The sequence below is a fragment of the Pleurodeles waltl genome, chromosome 5, assembly GCF_031143425.1.
Source record: "Pleurodeles waltl isolate 20211129_DDA chromosome 5, aPleWal1.hap1.20221129, whole genome shotgun sequence".
NCBI classification, from domain to species: Eukaryota; Metazoa; Chordata; class Amphibia; order Caudata; family Salamandridae; genus Pleurodeles; species Pleurodeles waltl.
The window spans coordinates 1,169,236,170-1,169,260,633 of record NC_090444.1 but is presented as its reverse complement, the minus strand read 5'-3'; positions in this window follow the sequence as shown (position 1 = coordinate 1,169,260,633).

The window sequence follows — 24,464 nt, the reverse complement described above, 5'->3', positions numbered from 1 at the left end:
ACAAAACAACACTACATTGGCCAAAACTAAAAACACACATCTGGCACTCATACACACACCACACCCACCCACCCAAAGCACTATAAAACACACAACCACATTACCCACAACCCTTTAAAAACAACAATTACTGCCAAGAGATTGACAGGAACAACACAGAGACAACTAGACACACACACCACATACACCCATACATCCCTCACGCACCCCACATCACACACCCCACCACATTACTCAACACACTCTCACCAACACACACCACACAACACCCATGTCCCCACAACGGCACCCCCGTTTCACTGATGAGGAGTTATGGGTCATGGTGGAAGAAATAGTCAGGGTTTAGCCACAGCTGTTTGGAGCACAAGTACAGCAGCTATCCTTTGCCAGGAAGATGGAGCTATGGCGGAGAATAGTGGACAGGGTCAACGCCATAGGACAGCATCGAAGGGATGACATCAGGAAGAGGTGGAATGACCTACAGGGGAAGGTACGTTCCGTGGCAGCAAGGCACCAGCTCACTATGCAGAGGACTGGTGGGGGACCCCTACCTCCACACCCACAGCTCACAGGATGGGGGGAGCAAGTCTTAGCATTACTGCATCCTAAGGGACTCGCTGGAGTAGCCGGAGGACTGGACACTGATAAGTCAACATTAACCACTTATCACCCCCAAACCTGCATGCCAACACACACCCTCACCCTCACTCCCATCACTCTACTCCATCCCACACACTGCACATACACATATGACTAACCCCAATGCTTAGACCTGCATGCCATACTAATGCATGTACAGCCCTCCCAGCCCTGCATGGACACCAATCACTAAAGGATGCACAGCATAGTGAAACTAACAATCTACAATACATCACCATACACAAAGGTGGCAGTGCAACAGCAATGATAGAGGGGAAGCCAGGGATGTACCATATGTCACAGACATGAAGCATAATACACTGCTCACATCCCCACAGGTGCCCCAGCCAATGTCAGCGGAGAGGATGTGCCACGACTATCCAGTCCCCCGACAGAAGATGCCCCCAGTGATGACAGTAACTCTGGACTTCAGGATCTGGACCAACAACCTGGCCCATCATGTACCTCTGGACAGTCAGTCACCCAAGCCAACTCACAGTCCACCACAGAGCCGCCCCCATCAGTATCCAACACCACAGCACCCACTCAGCCTACCCACACCTCTGCACCGAGGACACGTCAATCAACAGTGTGCCCACCTGTACAGGGACCCCAGTCCACACCCCATACCCAAGATAATCAGGGACCTGTGGTCAGTGGCAATGGGCACACCGTTCAGGGGACAGAGGCACAGGCCAACAGGGACACTGGGAGGACCGCTGTGTGCCAGGGGAGGATAGGCCAAGGGAACCGACTCTCCAGGAGCCACTCACCGAGATCCTGGGAGCCTACCAACATTGCCAGGACATGATGGGCCAGATCCTTGACAACGTGCAGGAGAACAGGCGGCTGCAGGAGGAACAGTGTCAGGGAGGACTTACAGGCCATAAACATCACCTTGATCTCCATAGGAGGGGTGCTGGCAGCCATGGCCAACATCATGAGGAAAGCAACAGCACACCAGTGGGCCCCTACCACTGGCCAGTCTATTGACCAGCCCTCCACTTCCACTGTAGCTAGTGGGCAGGAGGCCCCACCAAAGGACCCACAGGCCACCAGCACCCCTCCGCCTGCAGAAGGTGAACCACCCTGCAAACATTCCCTGTGACCCAGATAGAAGCCAGAGACACTTGCCAAGACCACTGCCAGCAAATGAGACTTTCCTGATTGTCCCCCTTGTGCCCCACACTGTCACCTTGTCCACTTTGAACTGCCATTGCTCCCCTTCCTATGGCCCCTTGGACACTGCACCTGTGCTACAAACAGACGACTGGAACAATACCCTAGACTTTCCTCCATTGTTACCCCATTCCATTGCACTTTTCCCTCAATTTCATAGCACTACAATAAACACACTTGAACACAACTTGACTACTAGTATGTTATGAGTTGAAAATGTGCATTTACGGAAACAGTCACATCTAGTGCAAATGATCTGAACACTGTGAGAGCACAGAAATAATGCCCTGTAGCTGTCTATACTCATCACATTAGTATACAGTTGTGATCTCACCAACATCTGTAAAATGACAAGCCATAGGTGACAGTGAGTTGAGATGCAATGGAAGTTAATGCCATCATGCTACAGCCACACAGAAAACATCAATCGTCAGAGGAATGGTCAGTCACACTGTCTCACCTGTGTGTCTTTGGAAGTATTGACGTATAACTGATGTTCTGTTGTCCTCATCCTCATCCTCTGCCTCCTCACCCTCATTGTCCTCATGGTCCACTGCTGCCACAGGGGCATCAGTCTCCTCCTCCTGCAGAAAAGGTACATGCTGTCTGATGGCCAGGTTGTGCAACATGCGGCATACCACTACTATCTGGCAGACCTTCGCGGGTGAGTAAAACAGGGATCCACCTGTCAGATGGAGGCACTGGAACCTGGCCTTTAGGAGGCCAAAGGTTCTCTCAATTATCCTTCTGGTTCACCCATGTGCCTCATTATAACGTTCTTCAGCCCCTGTCCTGCAATTCCTCACATTGGTCAGCAGCCGCGATAGGTTTGGGTAGCCAGAGTCACTTGCAAGTATCGAGGGACAGCATTTAGCCTCACACAATGATTTGGGGATGACACCTGAAGGCATACATTAACACACAGTGGATGGGGACCATGGCTCACCTATTAACCACACCCTGTGCCTCTATAGTTGGGCCATCACATTTGGGATGCTGTTATTCCTCAGAACAAAGGCGACATGCACCAACCCAGGATACTTAGCATTGACGTGGGAGACGTACTGGTCCACCAGGCACACCATTTGCACATTCAGTGAGTGGAAACTCTTCCAATTCTGGAACAACTGCTCATTCTGGCAGTGGGGGGGCTAACGCAATATGTGTCCCGTCAATATTGGATATCTGTCCATTGCAAAGAATCCGGCCTTCTCAGTGGCCAGATCTTCCACCTGGGGGAAGCTGTAGCTGCACATGTGTTTCACAAGGGCAGACAAAACTTTTGCTAGCACTATAGAGAACATTGGATGTGACATTCCCGCTGCCAAGCCAACTGTCACTTGGAAAGAACCAGTTGCCAGGAAATGGAGCACTGATAGCACTTGCACAAGAGGGGGGATCCCAGTCAGATGTCGGATAGCAGATATCAGATCAGGCTCCAATTGGGCACACAGCTCTGTGATTGTGGCCCTGTCCATTCTATAGGTGAGTATAATGTGCCTGTCCTCCAGTGTAGCCAAGTCCACAAGGGGTCTGTACATGGGGGTATGTCTCCTCCTCCTATTTATCCAAAGAGGTAGGTATCTAAGGGACATAAGAGTGAGTAGGCTGTCACAATTTGAACAATGAAACCCCAACCTCAGTGTCCATAGTGCATTTATGTGATAGGACAGTGGGAATGGCGAGGTATGTTCTAATCTAGGCTGTGACACAGTTAAGGTTATATGACCGTTGTCCGCCACCATGAAATGGTGACCGCCTGTCCAGTATGTAGGGACAGGTGGAAGTGAGGTAACTCCGCTGACGTTGGCGTTGTGGTGGAAGGCGGTCTTGCACCGCTGTGCAATTCCTCATTGGAAAATATGGGGCTCTATGGAGTACAGTGGCCAATGGGGATCTGCGCAGGCAGTGATGGTGTACACCACCGCGGACGTGACCACCATTTTCTATCTGATTCCTCACTTGTTTTCTGACCTTCAACAGGAGAACACCTATACTGCGTGTGCTGCTGTGTCCTGTGTCTGGACCCTACCATGGCCCGTGTGCCCGGGGAAAGGGCCCCTGCCTTCACTTCGGAGGAGTTGGAACGTTTGGTGAATGGGGTCCTACCCCAGTACGGACTGCTGTATGGGCCTCCAGGCCAACAGGTGAGTACACTTTGGGCTCGATGCATATTGGAAGGATGCATGGAGATGTGTGTGCAAGCATTGTGTCATTGGGGGGGAATGTCTTGTGGAGTACATGGTGTGCGCCGGCCGATGTGTGTGCCAATGGTGGCAGAAATGGGATTGGTGGGCCTTATGTATGACAGGCTGGATTGTATGGGTAATTGTGTCCTCCTGTCTGTATTACCTCTGCAGGTCAGCGCCCACTAAAAGAAGGGATTATTGCTTGCCATCACCAAGGACGTGCGGACCCTGTGGGTCTATGGCAGGCGGAGCACCGACTGTCGGAAATGGTGGGAGGACCTGAGACACTGGGCCCAGAAGCCTCCAGAGGCCCAGCTGGGGATGGCCTCCCAAAGAGGAAGGGGTGCCTGTCGGAACCTGATCCCCCTGATGGTCTGCATAGTGGTGGTTGCCTACCCAGAGCTGGATGGGTGCTTGAAGGCATCACAACAGCTGCAAGAGGATGAGTACAGTGGGCATTACTTCAAAAATTGGCAGGTGGCATGGGATCCGGGTGGTGGGTGTGACTTAGTGGGTGCACCTAAGGCCAGGCCAGACATTGCAACATGATCCAGCTCAAAGGTAATGGGCGCATGGCGAATTGCCGTAACCTAGCTTGTTAGCATTCCATGTCAGTCAGGGCTTTGTGGGTACCAGGAGGGGTGCAGTTGGCGGTGTGTGGCCCTCATCTTGCCATGGCATTAGCCAAATCACTGGCACTGCAATGCATAGTGCTCAAGCCTGATCCCTGTGTGTGATGGTGCGGTGTATGTCAACTGCAGTTTTGGTGCAGTAATTGACCCAGTGTTTCCTTTCTTTCTCCCCCCCCTTTTTTCCTCTGTCATCCTGTCCATGTGTGCATTAGCATCATCTGGTGGAGGAGCAGGGTCACCGGCAACAGAGGGAGCTGCATCCCACAAGACCCTGGAAGCAGAGCCCAGCGATGCCAAGGGAACCAGTGGGATGGAGGGAGAGGGGAGCACCAAGGTGGAGACAGGAGGTGACAACACAGACTCAGATACCTCCTCCGATGGAAGCTCCCTGAAGGTGGCGGACACCTCTGTGACCACCCCAGGTGCAAGTACAGCCGCCACCCCGTACCAGCACTGCCCTCCCAATAGCCCCTCAGTGAGTTGCCCGTGCCCGCTCACCCAGGAGGGTGGGCATCTCCTTCGCCCAAGGCATCTCAAGCCCTGCCACAGTGAGCCCTGCTGCCCTGAGTGAGGAGGCTATTGACCTCCTGAGATCCATCTCTGTAGGGCAGTCAACCATTGTGAATGCCATCCAGGGGCTGGCATCCCAGATGCAGCAATGCAATGCATACCTGGAGGGCATTCACAGTGGATTGGTGGCCCAACAGAGATCGATTCAGGCTCTGACCGCCTCTCTGATGGCAGCTATGGTCCCTGTTCCTACTGTCCCCCCTCCAACTACCACTTCCCAGTCCCAGTCTCCTCAACCCCAACCAATCCCATGCACACATACAGACGAGCATGCACACAAGACAACACACAAGAGTGGTACAGTCAAACACAGGCACCACACTTCATCCCACAAGCACTCACGCAAACACCAGACAGTTACAGACACAACTACTTCCACTGCCTCCACCTCCCTCACAGTCTCGTCCACACTCACACCTGCATGCACTGCATCAACATCCACCACCAGCATCACCACACCAAGCAGCACACACACCTCACTAGCAGACACTTCCACAACATCCATGCATGCGTCCCCTGTGTCCTCTCCCACCCTGTCTGTCCCCCTTCCTAAAGGACACAAACACATGCACTCACACACCCAACAGCTATCCACCTCACATCAGTACACTGCCCGTGCACCTGCACCCAAGTCCAGCAGATATACACCTCCAACAACCACTCCCTCAACCTCCACTCCCATCCCTCATCCCTCATCCCACCCCACTGTCCCTAAGAAGCTTTTCCTTGCCCACCTTATCTTCCTTGCTCCACCTCCCCCCGTCCTGCCCGAAAGAGAAGGGTCCCAACAACCCAGCCCAGCACCTCATCCAAACAGTCCACCCGGACAGTGGTGGCACCACCTAGTCATGGTGGCAAGTCAGTGAAGGATCCCACTCCACCAGCCAGGAAGGGTAAGGATCCCACACCTCCTGCCATGAAGGGAAAGGTGCCCACACCTCCTGCAATGAAGGGGAAGAAGCCCTTGACTCCTGCCAGGAAGGGTAAGGAGCCCACACATCCTGCCATGAAGGGGAAAAAGCCCTCAACCCCTTCCAGGAAGGGTAAGGATTCAATGCCTCCTGTCATGAAGGGGAAAAAGCCCTCTACTCCAGCGAAGGCTGTCAGGGTGACACCACCAGCACCACCAGTGGTCACAGGGCCCCCACCGCCAGCTGAGGAAGAGCACCCCTCACCTCCAGCAGAGGCTGCCCAGGAGGCATCTCCACCTGCCAACACGGTGCATCCCTCACCTCCAGCAGAGGCTACCCAGGAGGCACCTCCACCTGCCAACACACTCCAGCCCTCACCTCCAGCAGAGGCTGTCAGGGTGACACCACAACCACCAGTTGTCACGGGGCACTCACCGCCAGCTGAGGAAGTGCATCCCTCACCTCCAGCAGAGGCTGCCCAGGAGGCACCTCCACCTGCCGACACAGTGCAGCCCTCACCTCCAACAGAGGGTGCCCAGGAGGCACTTTCACCTGCTGACACTGTCCAGCCCTCACCTCCAGATGACACAGTGCAGCCATCACCACCAAAGGAGGCCATGCAGGCCACACTCCAGGGATTGCTGTACAAGGGAGCCCCTCTAGGAGCAATGTGCATGTTCCCCACCTGAGAGATTGTGACCTTGCACTTCCCAGCAAAGAGAAATGGACATGGAGCCCCCTCCAGAACCAGTGGGAAAGTCATCCACTCCAGAGACTGTGGCCTGGGCATGGAGCCCCCTCCAGAACCAGTGGGAAATTAACCCACTCCAGAGACTGTGGCCTTGCACTCCCCAGCAAAGAGAAATGGGCATGGAGCTTCCTCCAGCACCAGTGGGAAAGTCACCCACTCCAGAGACTGTGGCCTTGCACTCCCCAGCAAAGAGAAATGGGCATGGAGCCCACTCCAGAACCAGTGGGAAATTCACCCACCTGAGAGTCTGTGGCCTTGCACTCCCCAGCAAAGAGAAATGGGCATGGAGCCCCCTCCAGAACCAAGGGAAAGGTCACCCACTCCAGAGACTGGGAAAGTCACCCACTCCAGAGACTGTGGCCTTGCACTCCCCAGCTCAGAGAAATGGGCATGGAGCCCCCTCCAGAACCAGTGGGCTTGGTCCCATATTTGGCTGAGGTGCCCCACCCCCCTTCCCCCTGAAGTGCCTGCCCACCTGCAAACTGATGCCCCTACAGAGTTCTATCTGGATGAAGTCAGGATTCGGGTTGGGCCTTGGACTGTGTCCTGTGGCCATGTGGGCCCCTAGTACTAGGCATTGGACTGGGCATTGGCCCTTTGTGTACATTTTTACATATCTGTTTTTCATACAATTGGTTAATTTGGTATCTGTTTATATCAATACATTCTCATTACTGCATTCTTGTTGTCCTTGAGTTATTCTGCTGTGTATCATATGCCAATGTTTTTAGTCTACAGCTGGTTTTGTGTATGGTGTGTGTGTGTCTGGTGTGTGTTGTGTGTGTGTGTGTCACTCTAATTTTCCTCCCTCCCTCCCTTGTTTGCTAGATGGCTGTACTCACCGTCGTCGTCTTCGTCAGTGTTGGTGTTCCAGGTGGAGCATGACGTAGGTGAACATCGGAAGACTTGCAGTTCCGGTTCCATGGCGGCATTGTTCTTCCCTGTGACTCTGATGGTAAGTCTTTGCTCCTCTGTGATGTGTTTCCGCCAGGCTTTTGATGGCGTTGGTATCTCCCCGGAAATTGTGGTGGATTGCAGGATCAAAATATGGTGGGCAGTACTTTTCCTTCCACCTGGCTGTTGTTGGCTGTCGCCGTGGACAGTGTTGTTAACGCCCTGGTGGTTGCTGTGGTACATTGGCTGTCTATGGGAGTTTTCTCCGCCATGGTCATAATTTGACAGTAATTACCACCAGCCTGTTGCCGGCTTTACCACCACTTCATCACTCACCACCGGGGTCATAATGAGGGCTCAAGTGTCTACAAACAATAGCAATAAAGTGTCGTGAGAGAGAGTTGAAACAATTTTGAGAATGACTCTTCCTAAAACACAGAGAGAATTCAGGATGTTTTTGGGAATGGTTGGCTAATGTAGACAGTGGATATGCAACTTTTCCTTGGTGGCATAACCTTTACTGAGGTTAATGCATAAAGATGTACCAGATCCGATGCCATGGGACAACAAATGCATGAAAGTGTTCCTAGAGCTGAGAAAAAGTCTCTGTCATGCCCTGGCACTGGGAATGCCAGTTTATTCAAAAGATGTCATATTGTTTTGTAGTAAGCGGGATGAATATGCTCTCTCAGTGCTAACACAGATGGGGATATCAAAAAGCCGGTCACATATTTTTCTGTGACCCTTGGTCCTGTAGTCGCTGTTTTACCTGGCTGCCTCAAAGCAGTAGCTGCAGGGAGTGCGAGTCTTATAAAATATGAAAATATAGTGATGGGACATCCATTAGTAGTTATGGTCCCTCACTCTGTTGAAGTTTTGCATCCAAGATTAAAGACTCAGGCCCTCATTATAACACTGGCGGTCGGTGACCGCCAGGGCTATAGTGGCGTTCGTACCTCCAACAGGTTTGCGGTACTGGGCACCACATTTCGACTGTGGCGGTACCGCCACGGTAACACCGCTGGGTCGGCGGTATACCGCCATGGCAGCCCCAGCGGTCGTAATCCGCCAGGGCAGTGCTGCCCTGGGGATTTTGACTCCCCTTACCGCCAGCCTGTCCATGGCGATAGACACCATGGAAAGGCTGGCGGTAAGGGGACTCGGAGTGCCCCAGGGGGCCCCTGCACTGCCCATGCACTTTGCTTGGGCAGTGCAGGGGCCCCCAGGCATAGCCCTATCGCACATTTGCAGTGAAATAGGCGACGGAAGCTATTGCACCCGCTGCACATCAGCATTGTCGCCGCCTCTATTACGAGCCGGCAGCAATGTTGATGTGACTTTTAAGCTGGGCCAGCAGACGGTAACACTGTTACCATCTGCTGGCCCAGCGAAAAAGTCTAAATAGGGAGCCAGACATACCGCCAGCAATGCCAGTATTCTGCCGCCCGCAGCCTCGGCGATCTTCTGGGTAGACCGCCGAGGTTGTAATGAAGGCCTCAGTACCTTACCAGTTCTCGACTAACTAAATAAGAGCCCCAGATTTTGGTGGGAAGTAACATTGTGCTGAGAAGGTGTCAGGTGCTGAATCCCAGAACTATGGGCCAGATGTACGAAAGAACCGCTTTGGGATTCTCTAATTGCGAAAATTAGCATTTCGCAATTGGAAAATCGCACTATGTCTGACAGCCAAACATAGTGATTCACTAATGAATCGCAGCTGTAAATATCGACTCTTAATTTGTGATTACTTATTTATTTGCAAATTGTGATTGAAAGTGGCAAATAGCACAGTCAGTAGCAAATTGCGATTGAATTGTGCAATACCTGGGTCATGGCAAGGAACCCAACCACAGGAAGTGCTGCCCACTAGAAGCAACTACCATGAGCAGCTGTTCAGACATGCATCCCTGACCATGGTTGAAGCCCAGAAACAAAAAATCTGGAAGGACACGCATGTGAAAATCAATGCTGTTGGTGTTGCCCAGCACTTGGCTGACAAAATGCATAAGAGGTGGTACAACCTCCGGTCTTGCACCAAAGAACATGTGGCCAACCGCCCTAGTGAGTCCGGGGCAATAGAGGTGGTCCATCAACCGGACCCTCCCTAAATGGCACTGGATGCAATGGTGGAGACAACCCTGGAGCAACAGGCAGTTTTGGGATTTGTCAGCCTTGACATGTGAGCAGCTGCATCATCTCGAGGTAAGTGTTCCCCTGTGTCACTGTATGGTAGATGCATGTGAACATAGAAAGGAGGCAGGTAGAACAAAATGGTACCATTCTACAATGACAGTAGCCCTCATGGTACATCATGGAACTTGAAGTGAAAAAATACCAAGGTGAACTCAGTGTGAAATATTTATCAAAAATAATGTGTGCAATTTAAATGCCATCCACAAAAAAACAGAATTAATAGTGTCTTCTTTCCTTTAATAGATGCATGTGATGAAGAAACAGAATCTCCATCTGGTGAGGTAGACAAACAGTACCCAATGGATGAGGAAGGAGCAGTATTTTGGGATAGTGAACTCGCAACACCTCATGCCCATTCCAGTGGCACATTATTCTCACCACAGCCACCTTCATGTGATGAAGTGGAGCCCGTCCAGCCGCCCAACACTATCCAGCCACAAGTTGACAGCCCCCAAAACCAGCATTCTGCAGTGCATGCCCACAGGCATCGTGCTAGACCTCATGTGAATGCACCTTCTGGCTCCCAGCCCAGTTCAGGACAGGAAGCAATGTTTGGTGATCTTGAGGCATCCATGCTTCAGATTCAGCACCTGCAGCATAAAGAAATAAAAGGGGTGAACCAGAAATTGCTTACCATGCAGCATGCTATATCCATGAGATTCAATACAATGGCCACTAAAATGAACAGGCTGACTGATGTAATTCAGAAATTATGTACACAGTTGGCTGAGGACAGTAGCAACAGGAGGCGCAGAGGGAGGAATAGCGATGTGCTCATGGCTGCCATAAGTAGTGCCATTCGACGTCTAGCACATGTGACTTCAGCCTTATCCAGGTGCACTGTGAAACTACAAGCCAAAATGGGGCAGTTCACTGGGGAAATGGCAAGGGCCCTTGGCCACATTACCACTGCTGTGGAGGACATACAGGAAGCGCAACTTGATGGTGGGAGTGTTGAACGCTTGCCTGGTAGTGAGGTCGGGGCAGGTGTCAGCTGCCTCTATGCCACTGAAGTCTGAGTGCTGCGATGGAGTTCTATCCTAACACCCGCAAAACGCAAAAAATGAGGGTTATCGATCCTGGAGGGTAATATTTTTGTTTAATGTCATGTTGGTGATGTAACCCACCAACAGTTTGAGGGATATTGCATACTTTGAGGTGCTAAATTGTTAAATTCAATACATTTACTGACACCTGACAATAAAGTTTGCTTCACATGCATCATTCAAACAATTGTGAAAGCATTTTCATTCATCACCATGACTGAGTAATGTGTGACAATGTGGTCCTTGTGCTGCCTCATCTCCGCTGCTCTACTCTCCTCTGTTGGCAGCTTAACTGCAGGTTGTTCATCCTCTGACTACGAATCATACATGGCAATTCATAGGCCTCTGTGGCAGGCAATGTTGTGTAGGATGGCACAGGTTGCTACCATCTTATAGGCAACATCTGGCACATATTGCAGGGCACCCACACTTTTATGCAGGCAGCGTTACCTGGATTTCAGAAGCTCAAATGTGCGCTTATCACGGACGATGCGCTGTGTTGTATCTCCTCTCATTCTGGTTGGTGGCCGAGAGGTATGGTGTGAGGATCCATGGGAGTAGGGCACACTCACTTTCACCTGAAAGATGTACAAATGTGTAAGGCAACAAATTTATTGTGTGTCTTGTGCATTTACAGTTATGTCTGAACATGTGTTTTCAATACATTATATAAATTCATCATCAACCTCCCCAGTTTTAAGTCATCTCTAAATGCCTCTGTGCTTCCTGCAAATTTGGCCACAATATCTGTGACTATGTTTTGGGTATCGCACACAACCTTTATGTTGAGGAAATGTGTATTGGAACTTATTTTAAAAGAGATTGCAGGTAAGTGCCTGCGGTTTCAGGACACAGGCCTGAGGGGTTTAGGACAGCACCAGGGGGGCCACAGGTCACCACCAACCACACACCCTCAGCGGCACAGGGACGGTCGGGTGCAGGGTGCAAACACCGTGTCAGGCGCCCAATGCTTTTCAATGAGGGGGCCCCTGGGTCACAAAGACGCTGCATGCTGGGTCCAAGGGGCCGGTTCTGGGAAACCAAAGAATGGACAGGAAGGAGAGGTACCCACTGGAGATTGCTGGACTGTTGGTCGGCTTCCCTAAGGCCCTGGGTACCTTCAGGCATCGGGAGTCTTCGTCAGATCAGGTCGCTGTCAGGGGGGCCCTCTCGATTCAGGCTGCAGGCGTCATCGTGTTGGCCAGGAGGGGTCAACCCAGGATGGACTCGAGGTCAGAATCACCTGGGAACCTTCTCTGGACAGGTGGGCCCGAGGACTCAGGCCGTGGGCGTCAGGTGCAGAGTAGACAGGGCTCGTGGATCCAGGAGGGTTCTGGAGTCCTTTCTGAGATTACTTTTGGACAAAGCTGCTGTCCTCAGGAGTTCTTGGTCCTCTACTGTGCAGGCAGTCCTCTGGGGTTTTTTAGAGGTTGTTGAGCTTGCAGGATGCATCGCCTTCTTGAAGCAGGAGTCTTTGAAGCTGCAGACAGGCCAGTAGGGCTGGGGCCAAGTCAGTTGTCATCTCGAGTCTTCACTGCTGGGGCCGGCTTAGCAGTCCGTCTTCTTTCTTCTTTCCTTTTGAGGTTGCTGGAAATCTGGTGAATGAGGTTTCGGGGAGCCCGTAACTACTAGATTTAGTGGAGTTACAGGGATCGGGGGCAGTAGCCAATGGCTACTGTCCTTGAGGTTGGCTATAGCCTTCTGGTGCCCACCCCCTTTGGGAAGGGGAACACATTCCTAGCACTATTGGTCCCTACCCTCTAAAACAAGATGAAGGATTCTGCAAGGAGGGGTCCTTTCAGCTCTGGACACCTTAGGGGTGGTCCTAGCTGCAGTGGCCACTCCTCCCATTTCTACCTAATTTTCCCCCCGAACCTGCCACCAAAAGTAGAGATGGGTCCGGGGGACCGGCATCTCTACTAGCTGGAGTGGCCTGAGGTACTGTATCAGGAGGCCTGAGCCTTTGAGGCTCACTGCCAAGTGTTCCAGTTCCTGCAGGGAGAAGGTGTGAAGCACATCCACAAAGACAGGCTTTGTTTCTGACCCCAGACTGCAAAAAGGCTCTCACCCGATGTGGTCAGAAACGTGTCTGTTTGTGGCAGGCTGGCACAGACTGGTCAGCCCTGCACTAAAGAGCTGGGTAAAATACAGGGGGCAGATGCTCTCTGTGTGCATTGTACAGTAAATCCAACACTAGCATCAGTGTGGGTTTATTGTGCTGAGAAGTTTGATACCAAACTTCCTAGTATTCAGTGAAGCCATCATGGAGCTGTGGAGTTCGTAATGAAAAACTCTCAGCCCATGTACTTATTTTTTTTTTTAACAAATTGTTTTGCATTTTCGTTATAACATAAATCAGCCTCATAATGTTACACATAAATACAGCTCGTCAACAGACAACATACATCATATTAACCATGCCCAACCTACAGCACATAACTGAAAGTACAAAGCTACCTACTGTGCTCAAGGGTGAGCCATGACTTTATCAAGCAGGAAGAGCATAATACAATTGTCTCAAGAATGCTTACGTGTAGCAACAAAACCAATGTTGAACAATTTCCCTCCCACCCACCTGTAGCTTGACATCTAATCTCTATGCTAATTCTATTGCGGTTGTAAGCTCCAACCCCCATAACATGCAGTGTAGCAATCGGTTACTGGATAAGTCTAATACCACATGGTCTCCAACATACACCCTTAACTAGCAGCTCATTAGTACTTTGAGGCCTACTGTCCCGCTCCTGCTGTTTTAATGTCAATTACATCAGTATCACAGAAGGAGAGCTTGAGCTCATGAGGCCAGCAGTAGAAGTGGCATTACCTAATCTCTGTCTCGCTATCAGTGACTGTTTTAAAGGATTCCAAAAGAGCATCCCACTCAACGCTATTGGGTGTCTCCGTAGATCTCTGGGTTCTTCCCTGCGAAGTGCTGTACTTGCAGCTAGGCCCCACTCCCCCACTTCTGCCATCCACTGTACTATTGAATGTGCAGTGGTGGGTTTCTAGTGATTAGTTATTAAGCGCTTTGCTAGTATTAAGGCTGGAGCAGCAAATCCTGATGTCACCTTTCTTCTCTTAGGATGCAAGAAAAGCCCTAAAAGGCAGGATTATGATGTTCGCCATTCATCTCTCTCAGTTACCTCTGCAAGTATTATTCCAATGTGGGACCAGTAAGGGACTATACCAGGGCAATTGCAAAGCATATGAAATAAAGTCACTTCATCTGTTTTGTACCTAGGGCATGCCGGTGATGCTGTTGAGTATAAAATATGTAATCTATGTGGCATAAGATATGTCCTGTGCAGTATTGAGTGTTGTAAATTTAAATCTGGAGTTTCGTGATACCCTCTTAGGATGTGCCAATATGGAGGCCCATTCTTTATCTATAATGTCCCTTCCTATGTCTCCTTCCCATTTGATCCTCAGGCATGTCAAGGGCGGTAACAGGTGTGCCTGAAGACCTGTATAGAGCCATCTGATTAAATGCTTCCCATGGTATAGACTGCCTGAATAAATTAGTGTGTTGGGGGTTCAGTACCTTCGGGTGCCCAATAACGTTTGATATAATGTGATATAGTAGCAAGTAATAGAAACAGTAAGTAGGGCAAGTTGTGTTCATGGGCAAAGTCAGTATGAGTGAGCAATGTTCAAACCTGGAATAGCGATCCTATTGCTACCACCCCTTCTTGTGCCCACAATCATATCCTAGTTTGTGTCAGGAGCCAAACAATTGTAGGAAGTCCAAGTAGTGGTATATTTTGTGCGTAAGTCACCATAGCAGAGGTATATGCAGGGTCACCTTCCAGTATTGAAGGGGCACACGCAACAGGAGCGTTGGATTGTCTGTTTATCATCATCCCATATCAACTCAGTCAGGAGGGAATGCAGTATCTTAAAATAAGTATGTGGAACCATTATTGGCAGGTTTACAAAGTAGTACAATATGCATGGCAAAATCACCATCTTGGAGAGTGCCAGCCAGCCAGCAATGGACAAGAGTAGTGTGATCCAAAAGCGGATCAGTGATCTGAGTGAAGTGATCGCTTTCTGTAAGTTTCTATCCAGGAGATCCAAGAGGGTCCTGTATATACGTATTCCTAGATATTGGAAAGAGTCGGATGCAACTTGCAAAGTCTTGTTACCAAATAATATGGTGTCCCCTGAACGAGAATGTGCTCGATTTACTATGGTTTATTTCAAGTCCAGATAAGGACGCAAAGTTCATAAATATCTGGGCTGCCTTCGTCAGGTTCCGCACCCGGTTGTTTGTATACAAAACAATGTCATCAGCATATAAGGAAATTGAGTGGGTCGTAGTTCCTATCGCAATACTTCAACTAATAGCACACTGCCAAAGGCATTGCGCAATGGGTTCCAGTGCTAATACAAACAGCAAGGGAGAAAGTGGGCATCCCTGCATAGTTCCTCGAAATATGGGGTATGTGTCTGATATGCATTGTCCAATGCATGCCCTCTCCGTAGGGGAGGTATAAAGTAGCTGCACCCAATGTATATAGGCTGGGGGGGAGTCCAAATCGCTCAAGAACCGCAAACAGGTAGTCCCAGTGTAGTGTATCAAATGCCTGATGGAGGTCTAGGGAAAGATAACCTGCCCAGGGGTACGTGACACCCACATGATCCATAATGTGGTACAGCCAGCGAATATTAAGGGATGTATTTCAGTTTGGTACAAATCTACATTGATCTGTGTGTATCAGTTTGTGTAGTAGCAGGAGGGGTCTCTGCACCAAAATCTTGGCCAGTATTTTGTATTTGGTGTTTAATAACAACAATGTTCTACATGAGGACAAATCGGTTGGGGCTTTTCCAGGTTTTAATAACAAGGTCACTAATGCCTTCTTGCTGTATAATGAAGATGGCCGTTAGCTAGGGAGGCCTTATATAGTTTTTCCAACTGGGGAGCTAGTTTTGTACTATAAGCGGAGTAAAATTCAGTCGGGATACCATCTTTCCCCTGCGATTGGTTGGGAGCCAAGCCTTTTATGCCTCCCTCCCCCCATATTTCACTCGGTGTAATCTGTGCCACTAATGACATGTTTCTCATTGGTTTCGAGGGAAAGAAGATTAAGGTTATAGAAGAGTACCTGAGACCCCTGTCAGCTCGGTGGTGTGGAAGCAGAATAAAGGTCTGTATAGAAGTCACAGAATGCTGTATTAATATCAAGCAGATTGTCGGCACTGGTTAGTTGAGGGGTGAGTATGTGGAGAATGGGAGTGAGAGTAGGCGTTTCCTTTATCATCTGTGCCAATTATGTACCCGTTCTATCCCTTTCGCTCTGAGTTTGCTGCTTGTATAGCCTATAATCTACAGCACGCAGACACTCTAAGAGTTCCACATATTTAATACGGGCCACCTGTAAGGCTAGGGTTTGTGAGGTATTGAGCACTGCATCTGTTTCTAGCTGGCCTAGACTGGATTCTACTTGGGTAAGATCCCTGGCTATCATTTGTTGAGCACCCACAGTGGCCCCCATAACCACACCTCTAACCTCCACCTTAAATGCCTCCCACTCCACTAATGGGGAGGAAGCCGTATTTGCATTTTCTATAAAGTAATTATCAATTACTGTGGCCTTCACAGTTGTCTTCAAGCACTGCGTCTTCCAAGGGTTGTGGCTGCAGCCGCCACATAGTGATCAGAGTGGGCACCCTCCCCCAGGACATTGTCAATTCAAGCAGGTTGTGATCATACAGTGTTTTTCCAAGGTAAGTAGTGTGGGTTATGTGAGTCTGCTGTAGTATAGAAGTGCACAGAATATGATCAAGTTGAACGTGTAAATGGTGTGGAGGGGAGTAAAATGAGTATTCACACATCCCTGTGTTTCTAACATGCCATATGTCTGTTAATGTCCAGCCCTGCATCCATCCTCTCAGCAACAGCTTGCCTATGGGCATTGGTGCCAGGCAATGGGGGTAAGATTAGTCAAGGGATGTATCCAGTACTGCGTTATACTTGCCACCCAGTAACCAGTGTAGCTGTGCCCAATTAGCCAGGGCAATAGATAGGTGTGCTAGGAATGTGTCCTGTTCAATGTTGGGGAAATACAGGCTCCCCAGTACCACAGGCTTTCCATCTAAGGTGCCCCGGAGCAGCTCACATCTGCCATTGTTATCAATTTTAGTGTCTGACACTTCAAAGGGGACTCCGGAGCCCAGCCATATGCCCGCTCCGAGGGTAAATACAGAATAGGAAGTGTGGAACAATTGCCTCTCCACTTCCTGTGCAATATAGTTGCCTCATGTGTGGTCAGGTGAGTTTCTAGCAAGTACAGTATGTGATCTTTGCGGCGCTTTAACTAAGCCAGTATTCTGTGCCGCTTATGAATGGAGCCCATAGCTCGCACATTCGAGGTGATAATGTTGTAGTTACATGTGGACGTCATCATAGGTCCTTAGTATGTAATGAGATGGGGTGGCATACCTGTACCTGCAATGAGTAGTACACAAGTCATTTGTTAAATGTGTAGCAGTCCAACAAGTAACATAATTAACATTTCCCCCAACAATTTCCAACACTGGGCTAAGCATAAAACCCACTTGGCCAAACCCATAAAAAAAGGGAACCATTAAATCCCAAACTAATACGTGCAATCTCTAGTGGGGCAGTGGGACTGTAAGCATAAGACTTCTCATGAGTGAGTAGAAGATGGCTCAACATGATAAGCAGTACATGGGCTCAGCCAGGCCCCCTAGTCAATGGTAACTATGGACTCCCTAGGAAGGGTAGGCTCAGGAGACCAATGGAGGGGCTGCCATCCATTTATAGTTCGAAGCAATGTTCCTTGACCAAGACAGACCCTAACAAGAATACTTTGGCATATAACATATACTGTAAATGGTCAAGGTCTAGAGTAGATTTGTGTGCCCACCATAACAGGAGTGGAAGCAGGCGGTCATCGCCAGTCAGTGAACGGCCCTGTTCGGCCCCTCTCAGTAATGGTTAGGTCATAGCTCCTCCAGAATTACAGGTCGTGAGTCATTTGGGGCGTAATAGATGGGAACTAGGCAACGCTCACCTCCGAGTCTGAGGCAACACTACTATCCACAGAGGAAACGATGCTGGGGGGGGGAGAACGGGCTTGTTGTATGGAATATGCTGATTTAATTGCAGCTCTATGGCTCTCCAGAGCCTGCGTAGGTGTGGGTCCAGTACCTCCCTGGGGTGGACAGCACAGGGACCACTGTTCCCCTCGCGGCAGACAACATCTCTTGGGTCATAAAGAGAGGAAGGGTTCCTCTCGACTTGAGCGAGGGAAGGTCTGGTTAAGCCAGTCCCGCCCCGCCTTCGACATGTCAAAAAATGTGATCCTCAACCGGGCCGGAAACAGTAGCGCATAGGGACGGCCCTCCGCACACAATTTTTGCATTATATTTTGAAAGGAGGCTCTTCGTTTCTGTACTGCGAGTGTGTAGTCCGGATTCAGAGATACTCGGGCATTTTCAACAATGATAGGGCCTGCCTCCTGTGCCTTGCGCAGGAGTGTGTTGCAGTCTCTGTAAGTTATAATCCAAGCCACTATTGAGTGGGGTGGTGCTCCTGGCCGGAGAGTTCTTTGTCGGAACTCGGTGTGCTCTCTCTACCATAAACAAGGCTGAGAGGCCAGACAACACTGTGTTCTTCAGCCAGGTTTCCACATATTGTGTGGCATCTCACCCCTTCAAGCCTTCTGGCAGGCCAATTATGCAGATGTTGTTGTGGCGCAACCTCCCCTCCACATGCTCCACTCTCTCCCGTAGGGTTTTGTTTCCGTAGCTGTTCGATAGCTGTCTCACTGTCCTTCTGCCAGGGTATGATGGCAGCAATGTCAGCCTCTGCGGCCTTCACCTTGTCCGCCGGTTTTCCATGTTGATCTTTAAGGAGGCCAAGCTCAGTAGTAATGGACCCCAGTCGTTGCTCTATTGAAGATCGTGATGCTCAGATCAAGTTTATCCATGGGTGGGTCAGCGAGTGTGGGTGGTATGTAGTCTTTAGACGTGGATACCAGGGCACTCTCTGAATGTGTAGACTGCGGGCCATGGTCTTTAGGGTCTCTGTGTTTCCCTTTCATACGACCCATGACTGCACAGCTTCACAGGAGCAAATTGGTGGAGCCACGGTTCAAGGGTGCAGTGGAATTTATGCCAGGCGGGAGAGAGCTGTATATCCATGCAGACCCCGCACCTCTAGGTGTCACCAAATGTCAAGCGGGAATGACACACTTCAAGGCCAGAGGGGCCAGTGCACCCCACGTGGTCCAGCAGAGATCCAGCAGGGGGAGAAGGCTGATAACGCAATGCCCCAGAAAACACCAGCCATGCAGCAAGCAGAGGGGTGCACTGCATGCGTCAGAACAAGTGAAAAGCCATGGTTAGAGTATGCTAAGTAAGGTCCGCCGCTATACTGCTAGTACTTATCAGCAGGCAATGGTACAGGTAAGTCTTCCTCACATCTGTGTCATTATAGTCTGAGCCTAGCAGGAACGCAACGCAGCACGGCGTCTGGGTTCATCCCCGGGCAATCTAGGGCTCACTCACTAGCAACAATGACCCCTGGGGCCCCAGCCGAGGGGTCTTATCCCCGGTAGGGGAGTTGAGAGGAGAAACGGTCAGCTGAGCAGTCTCTGCCACAGCTGTCTCCTTGGAAAACCCGGGGGTTGAATATCCACCTGATGGATGTCTGGGCTTTGTCGAGAGATGAAAACGTTGTGACAAACCTCCCCAGCTCCTTGATGATCGGATCTCTGAATAGAATATCCACCCCTCACACCTCTAGCCCCCCACCAACCTCCCCCCACCCCGGCAGACCATCCCTGCCTCTGATGTCAACTTTAATGAGGAGTAATCAATGCCGCTCGTGAAAAGGGTGCAGCTAGCGTTCTGGGCCCGGCCTGACAGGAACTCCGGTGAGATTAATGAGCCAGATACTTCGGCCTCCTCTCCCATGTCTAGGATCTTCATCAACAGGCCCACCATGCCGAGATGTTTGTCCTGGCATGATCACCAGGAGCGATGTATTCCCTTCTTGGGATCCCTGATGAACTTTGCCAGAGATGTGGCCATGTGGGAATCGACTTCCTGGGTCTGAGTGAAGGTCGGGGTGCATTTGGGGCGCAAGTGGCAATGCGTTTCTTTCTCCATAGGTTTACGTAGGCAGCTTGCAACGTATTTCAGCACTTTGTCAGCTGGGCTCCACTTCACTGATCGCGGGTGGATAATGTGGTCTGGGTCAAGCATATCTGTTGGTGCTTTGGGGACAGCATACATTGAGGGAGGGCGTCAAGATCTTGAAGGGCCTGCTTCCTCATTTGAATCCCCATGTGAATCGTCTGTTCCTGCCATGTTGGGAGAATTGGGTTGTGGGACCTCAAGGAGCTCATCAGTGGACCCAGTAGATCCCAGTGGGGAAGGCCCTCTTGAGGCGTCCAAGGGCACCTTGGTCTGTCCTCAGGAGTTTGCGTTTTTCACGGTTGGTGGTTCTGACTCCAGAATTACTTGAGATCTGGCGTACTCATCCAGGACTTGTCTATAGAGGCATTGCTCCACAGGAGCAATCACCACTACCACTGCTTTGTGAATAGAGGAGTCAACAATCTCATAAAATTTGTCATCCCAGGGAAGGAATGTAAGCACCTCTTATTCCACATAGGTACTAGTGGATGACTGCATGGCTGTCAGTCGTGGCAAAGCCAATTTAGCGACAGCAGCGCCCTCGGATTGTGGGGCTAGGATCTCCAGTGAACTCCTTTGAGGAGACCCGGGGTCTCCAATGTAGGGGGGGAAGTCCAGGGACACAGCACCCACTTATTAATAGGGTTGTGCCTGGGACAGTGTCCCACAATGTGCCTCATGGCAGGGTACTTACAGATCCAGAGGGCATAGTAGCAGATGTCGAAACAGCAATATCTGGAGGAACACAGGCCCAACAAGTGTGCCTAACAAATTATTATAAGGGGATCCCCAGGACCGGTTTGGTTCCTAATATAATACAGACCTAAGGCAGTACAGAAGATGACTCATCGGCCAAATCATAGGCAGTACAGACCTCAAAGCTCAGGACGTGATTCTGCAGGCTCAAGGATGGCATTAATTCAGTCCTGCGGTGCACGTACATTTCAATTGAAAGTGACAGACACTCAACTTGATATATGAGAGGAGAGTTTGAAGGCTGCTCACTGCTTTAGAGTAGAGCACCACTAGGTGGTTGGAGGCCTGCACCATGGTCTCGGCCCCCTTGCCCGTCCCTCTGAACACACGGTTCTGTAAGGAGCACAAGGGTGTTCCTGCTCCAAACTAAAGCGCAATCTGCAAGACAACAGAGATTAGGCAAATAAATGTTTTGTGTGCCAATAAAACCTCTGCCAATAATCACAATGACAATGCACATGGCATGCTGAGTAGGGTAGGGAGCAACACTTATCTGTGGTAGTGAGCAGAGAAGAAAAGAGAGGCAGCACAGATATTGACAAGGGATTATGATGGAACTGCCCGACTCTGATTGGATATTGTTGTTGCTTTATATACCCAAAGCCTTTTGGGAATGTTAGTTTGACTTTAAGCACATGTTAAATTGGCTGCTATTGGAAATTTTGAGCAGTGACGTAAAAGACTAAAGCATAATTAAGCCTCAGGTGCTGACATAGAATTTGCAAAAAGGTGCTTATAAGAAGGGAGATGTGTAAAACAATATACAGAAAAAAGAAGATGAGTTTATAAGAAAGATGTCTGTCCCGAAGATTTAATTAGATAAAAGGCACAAAGGGAAAGTGTATGTTCAAGAAAAAGAATTAGTGGGAAATAGTAATTGGGATCCTATATTTGAATTGTCCGGAGATTCATGACAAATTTTACAAGAAGATGATCCTGCAATACCTGGGGTATATTTCATTTGAGTAGAGAATGCATACTTTAGATTGCCAGCTCATTGGAGGGTATTTGCTACTTAGGTTTGCTTCTTCCAAAGATATACCATACACAGAACTTAGATGCATTAATACAGCTGCACACAGATATACTCACAGTCTGAATGAAGAAACACAATTAGTAGGAGATGTATTTGGAGCAATTATGCCTGCTGTAAGAGTCTTGCTGAGTGATGAAAAAATTTGAAAGCTTTCAACAGTAGTTGATAGATTAGCAACCAGTACTTCTGAAGATTTATTAGTAGAAAACACAGAGCTTGTACCAATTATATCTATGGCTTTGCAGAATCACTGCACCTTAGATGTCTTACTCGAAGAGAAAGGCAGAGTTTGGAAGGTGCTAAAAATTGAAAATTGCTGTACGAACCTTCCTGACGAGAGTAAAAAGATGGTAGATTATGCAAAGAACATTTCTGATCCGAAGTTGATCCTGAACCTTTAGAAACTACAAGTACTGTTCAAAGCTTTGCAAAAGGGTTTTCCTCAATAGCTAGTTGGTTTAAGGCAGTAGGAGGAGGAATCCTTAAAACTATATTATTTTCTGTATTAATGATAGTAACTTTTTTCTTTCCACATTAGAAAGATAAGTAAGGAAATAAAAATAATATTTGTAAAGAAGAGCAAGAGATTTTAACAAAAGAATGAAAAAAGATTTGAACAAAGTATATAAGAGACTGAAAGAAAGAGAAAATGTAAAATGGAAAAGACAAGATATGGAAGAAGATGAAAGTAAACTTTAACACTACATTTGTGAATGTAAATTCTGTGAAGTTCCAAACCATCAGCTGGAGGAAGGTGGTAGAGATTTCAATAAAAAAAAATGTAATTTAATTGATAAGCTATATGAGTGAATTACATGCATTTTCCTTTATGAACTCTGCATGACCTGCATGACCTGCACTTTTTTGACTTGCTTGATTTGCTAACATTAACAAATCCCAAACTGCTTTATCGCAGCAGAAATGCTTCTACAGTGACTTTTGCATGGCTTCACATGGCGCAAACTTCCTACGCTAACAAAGAAAGTTATATTCTTCTATTCTTTTTAACCACCTGACCTGCACTGGAATCTCAAGACCTGATAAACTAATCTTAAATTTGCTTCTTTATGAATAGCCTTCTAGTGTAAACAAGTGTGAATAGAGGTGACTTTATACATAAAACTTACACAGCTGTCCTTTCTTTCAGAACACAAGTGTATGAGAAGATCTCTAAATGTTGCAGAATAGTTAAAATTCCTACAAAAACTATTTTGCATTTAGAACTCTCTTTGTCTTGCCATCTCAACAGAAACCATTCCTCTCTTACGATGTTCTCGTTTCCTCCTTGGTTGTTTGCACAATTTATCTGAAAAACTTTTAATGATGTTTTATCATTGTATTTCATATAAAAGTACCCCAGGAAAAGAGCATTGGAGAACCCTTAGAGATTAGAGCTTTAAAAAGCCTCAGGTCATTCTCTCTCTCTCTCTAGGGGCTGACATATTCACTGGGTAGACTGACTCTCAGACGCTTGTTCCTTTTTTGCTATACTATATTACATTGCTTGATATTCTTTGACTCAGATAATTTTCTATTACTGAGCCTTGAATGCTCTTCTACCAGAAACTTTTCAGGAGTTACTCGATTTCAATGTACTTTCCTTACCTAGAAATATAGAATAGGGATCAGATTTATGAGACACACTACATGCTATGTTCTCTAACTTACAGTATGCTTGATTAATAAAGAAAATAATCCCAGAACTAATGATTAATAAAACTTTTAAAAATTAACTACAAATCTCAATATTGACACCAGAGAATTAATAAATTTGTATTGATGTTTGAATTGCAGTTTCTTATTTACCCTACTTATTTAAAGGTCCCCTACTGGGTATTCTAAGAGTTGCAGAGAAATAATAAAATGTACAAAACTCTGCGCTCCCAATATTATCTGTGATACACTGCCTTTCTGCCGATGCTCCTGCCACAACATGCCCAAGACAATAAAAGTACATGTGCACAGACACTGCTCTTTTACCGTACACAGTTAAACTGTATTTGCCTGAGGGTGGGTTCTTCCAAACAGAGGGAGCATGTTATCCTTTTAAGGGACATGTGGACCAGATTCACAAATGTGAACAACTTCTGTATAAGTTTGCTATTTTTTTTGTATTTGCGAACTACCAGTTAATCATACATTTACAACTCCCCAGTCGGGGCATAGAATTCTGAACAAAGATAGGAATTATCTTTTTATGTGCTGATCTTTTCATGTGCTCAGGCTGATTGTTTTATGTGTCGAGCTTTGTGGCCTGACTGCAGAGTCTCTGCAGTCATAAACTTATGATTAACTCTTAGTATGTGAGTACAAAAAAATAGTAAACTTTCACAAAAGTGTAAGTTTACCTTTGTGAAGAAGGCCCTAAGGCACATATTTATACTCTGTTTACTCTGGATTTGCGTAATTTTTTTTATGCAAATCCAGCGCAAAAAATATGGAGGTAACGTCATTTTAAAGATGCGTGAAATCGCCTTGCGTCAATGAGATGCATGGT